General features: G+C 33.8%; 1 non-coding gene across 1 annotated transcript; it reads left to right on the plus strand.

Annotated features, from left to right (window-relative positions):
• Positions 1 to 2,019: 2,019 nt before the first annotated feature.
• Trnag-gcc (transfer RNA glycine (anticodon GCC)) lies at positions 2,020 to 2,090 on the plus strand. The gene has a single exon. It is a non-coding gene; the product is annotated as a tRNA-Gly (tRNA).
• The last annotated feature ends 2,722 nt before the right edge of the window (positions 2,091 to 4,812 follow it).

Consider the following 4,812-nt stretch of genomic DNA (forward strand, 5'->3'; position numbering starts at 1 on the left):
ATATCTCTCGCTTCTGTTTCTTAATAGCAGTGATCGTCTGTTGTTTTCTGGAGTGTCGGGTTGAAGTGGTGCTGCGGTCCCGGCCTCCCCCGATATTTCCCATTAGTAGAAACGGCGACGTTCTTCGTTCGTTCGGCTGCTTGATTTATTTTATTGCTTTCAGTAGCGCTAATGTTTATTTCTGTAAATTACAAGAAAGGGGTTTGCATATATTCCACCGCATCGCTATACCACGCCAAGTGTGTATGTATATATTTCGTATACACGGGAGAGACAATCGACTCAACGTTCGGCCTTTTTCACAAATTCAATCTCCGTACACTGATAAATTGGTTATATTAACGTATCCTTCAATATTTCCTCTATTTAGAAGGAAATTTGAGTGATTAGGGGACACTTATAGTAATTGAGGATTAAATACGATCATATTTATAAGGCGAGGACTAAAAATAAAACGATCAATTCGTTACTTGGTATCCAATTTAGAAGATTACTAAACTATGATCCAGATTTTTCATATAATCGCGCTACAAACAATTTTATCAATTCTGTTAACGACGTTTAGCATTATTCGTGTTTATACGGCAGTTCTGTAACTTTTCCTCGGTTTCTTAGACTGTTTTTCTATTTCAATTTTTTGAATATGATCTATAAGTATAATCACAGGAAAAAACGTTTTTTGTTGGACGCGTTCTAAACGATAAAACATCAATACATGAATTCGATAATCGAGATAAAATTTTTCTGAGTGTAATTGTATTTATCGTACTGGTTAATGTTCATGGGAATCGAATGGGTGTTGTAGTTGAAACGAAACGAACCAGCCACCGACTATGCAAATAAATTTCCTATTACTTATGGCAAGTGTTCTTGAATCCCAATCCCATATAATGCACTATAGATGTAAAATTGCGGAGAAGAGGAAAGATAAAAATTACAAAATTGATTAAATTATTGAATATAAGTATATTGAAGAGATGTACATACTAAATTATCGATCTATTTACTATCGTGGGACAATGTGCACATGCTAGCTTAGGAAAAACAACTGTCAATAATAGCCTTTGTTTCAAAGCTCAAGATACACTTTGATGTTTCCCCTTTGGATAATTGGGAAGAGCCCTTTCACTTTATTGTTAGTGGAAATACCGGGATTTCGGTTACGTAGGATATATGTAAGTCTAAGTCTAAGTGTTAACGTCTTTCTCTTCCAGAAACTAGAATTTATTCGACACAAATAGGCGTAGTATTAAAAAATAAATATGAAATTCTTTATTATGCGTTCTACATTTTTTTTTTCGTCTTTTAATATGATAATAAAAATATATGGAACAACATTAATAAAATAAACTGCTTCGTTGTCTACGATTATTTTTAACAATTTACGCTATTTACACAGGGTAATATTATTTCAAAATATCTGACTCATTTTATTTCGTGTGAACAAACTCATTTTATTAGGATATCATTACAAAAACTGTTAATTAAAACTATATTTTTTTCTACTGATTTCTCCTTTACGTCGATCTTGTGTCGCTCTTCCACTCGTTCGGTATCGATATTCAAGTTGACGACAGAGAAGGGTCTACGTGATAATGCTGTTATCTCAATTAAAAACAAATGACTACTGCCCGCATCTTGGTGCTTAATTACTGCTTACTTCACCATTTAACTAACTGGGAGTTTGTTAAGTGCCGTAATGAATATTTAATATTTTTTTTTTTTTTTCACTAAATTTTATTGTGTAATTTTCCGTTATAAGGGTCAATTCAATATTTTAAAGTCGATATTATATTTGAACTTTGTAAAAGTACGCCATCTATTGGATTAGTTGAACATAATATAGTAATAGCTTCGATACTTCGATACGATATTTAGATTAAAGGAAAATTTTATTTATACGTAAAAATTATTAATCAAAATATTTATGAGGAAAAATTTAATAAAAACTAATATGTTTGTATATTAATAAATAGAATAATTCAAATTGATATTTTAGAAGAAGATTCGTGACGTACAGCATCGATGGTTCAGTGGTAGAATGCTCGCCTGCCACGCGGGCGGCCCGGGTTCGATTCCCGGTCGATGCAATTTTTTTTTTAAAATCCGATATATTTTTTTTTGGATAATGCAACAATTTCAAACCGATATTAAAAGAAGGCAGATGTTTTCACGTACCATGACCGTATATTAGAGTCGAATAATGGGAAATATAAAAACTAAAAAAAAATTTCAAGGAAACGTACAAACTAATATAATTTAAAAAAAATATATCAAAAACCAATCCGTGCCAAGTATGATTTCATGGGTGGGCACCTCTTGGTATCATTATTTTCAAATTTATTGTCACACAAAAGCAACGGAAGCACATTTTCATTGATGCGTGCGTATAAAAATTATACAGGATGTCTACTATACATTTAACCGATATTTTTTCCTTAAAATATTCATATAGCGATAGAAAAAGTTATTAATTCAAGAAATTTATGTTAGAAGATTACAATTTAAGTGCTCCTTCGCTCATCCCTGTGATCCCACTGAGCAACAACGTTAGATTTTCGGCATTTGCATGGATTCTTCTTAACCAAATCATCCGATTGATTCGTAATACGAAAAGAAAAATTTATTATTTGATAAGGAATATATAAAATGATCCGGCGCTACTGAGCGTACCGGTAGTGAGACTCTCTATGCCAGAGTTTTGGCTCTAACCGCCTCAAAATTGAATTATTTATGCCTTTGGTCAACCGGTACCTATACAACATAATAGAAAACAAAGTTAATTACCGCCACGAATGGGCATTTCGCTGTTTCAGTTAAGAAACAGGAGGTAAGTCCGCCTCCCCGCCTCTCGTCTCTTCAACCTTTATTTGTAACAGGAACGGATTAACACTCATTAATAAAAACGTACATTACAAAAATTGATGATTTAGAAATAATCATTTTACGTATTTAATTATTATTCGATGATATCGTATTAATGGTTTTGAATTCAGTCTAAAGCCGCGATTCCCAAAGTGGTCAAGATCCACCAGGGGTCCAAGGGAAACTCGACGGAACCCACAATCGACCATGTGATAGTACAAGAGGTGCTACTAGAGCTTTTAGCACTAACGAAGAGTTGAAAGTGTCATTTTAAAGAGACCTCGTCAATCAGTAATGTGATACAAAACTGGAAATCAGATCAAGAATTGAGCGGAAAACTCTGTACAACATGAGGACACTTCTGGCAAACCGGAACCTCAGCGAAAGTTGGATCATGGATGCGGCCACAGAGAAGAAAATTGATGCGTTCGAAATGTTCGAAATCCGTCTGATAATAGTAAGGAAAATCGAAGGAAAACGGTCGGTCGGTCGTAAACGAAACTCATGGTTGAAAGACATTTTCAGAGCTGCGGTTTCTCGTGCGACAATAGCCGTTGGGATCGAAGAAGAAGAAGAATTCGTCTTTGAAACACAGCTACAACGCAAATTTTCATAGTTAGATTTAATATTTTTATTGGTGGCGATGTAGCAAAATTTTGAAAACAACGGTCTCAAGTTAATAGAGTCGATATAGAAATAGATGATATAAAAAATTACGTGGATGTGTATAATAATCTTCGAGTCGTAACTTATTCTACATTCTCCTTTATTTTATTGACCAATTTTTCATGTGTTTCTTTATTGTTTCAATTTCTACCATTTCCGATTAAAAGCTTTAAATCTCTACGATGTCTTCTGTAATTTATACTGCTCCATATAAGCACTGGTGACTCCCCGCTATCTTAATTAACATAATCCATTGTTTTAACGGTATATGCTACTTCACCCTTTTCCTGCTCTGTCAGAAGATATTATACAAAATACTTCACAATAAACAAAACGCGCGCCGCAAACTTTATTTCTATTGTAAAAAATCGTCGATCGTATCATAAACATGAAAAATTAAGTTTTATAGGAAATGATAATTGATCGACATTTGTATCTAACGATACACGTTTCGATACCCAAACAATCATCTTCAGTAACTCGACGTTTCCTATTTTTATTTTTATATAAAAATTTGATATGGAAATTTTTATTGTTTCCCTCTGTATAATATTGGACGATTCTAACATTGAACATGACTAATAGTATACGTGTAATATTATCTAAAAATACTGATATGAAACTTATTAAATACGTTAGGGCTTCGCTTAGGGTAGGCATAATTAAATTAAAATGAAAATTTAATTACTACAAATGCATTTGTAGTAATACTGAAATAATAGCATGATCGCTATCTAATCTATCGTTTACTAATTACTTTTCGACTTATACAGGGTATTGGAAAGCTAAAAAAACGACAAAAAAAAAAAAAAAGCTCGTGCTGTCAGATTACGAAGATTTTTGAGCTGCTTCCAAGAAACCCAAGAAACGATCAATTCTAACGAACCTGGATGAATGAATCGCGACCAGAATCATCAAATCGTTCCACCGCACATTTTTGGCAACTCGTAGGACATTATCGGAGCTTGCCGCATCCTCTATACAGCCCCGATTTGACACAATCTGATTTTCAATCGTACCTGGTTCGGTTTTTCGCTGATAAGGACCGGAATCATGGACATGGGCAAAATGGAAAATATATAATTTGATTGAAAACTATTTTTCGTTTTATTTCATAATGGACAAAATGGAAAATTACTTGATATAACAAATGTTTAGTCCATCCCTGCGATCTCCGTGTGAATGATGTTGATGTTGAATTAGGGATTGTAACATTCAATTTATGAATTATTAGAGAGGGCCGTGCTACCGCCGCCGTACAACGGAGGCGGCGGACGTAGT

The sequence above is a fragment of the Diorhabda sublineata genome, chromosome 8, assembly GCF_026230105.1.
Source record: "Diorhabda sublineata isolate icDioSubl1.1 chromosome 8, icDioSubl1.1, whole genome shotgun sequence".
NCBI classification, from domain to species: domain Eukaryota; kingdom Metazoa; phylum Arthropoda; class Insecta; order Coleoptera; family Chrysomelidae; genus Diorhabda; species Diorhabda sublineata.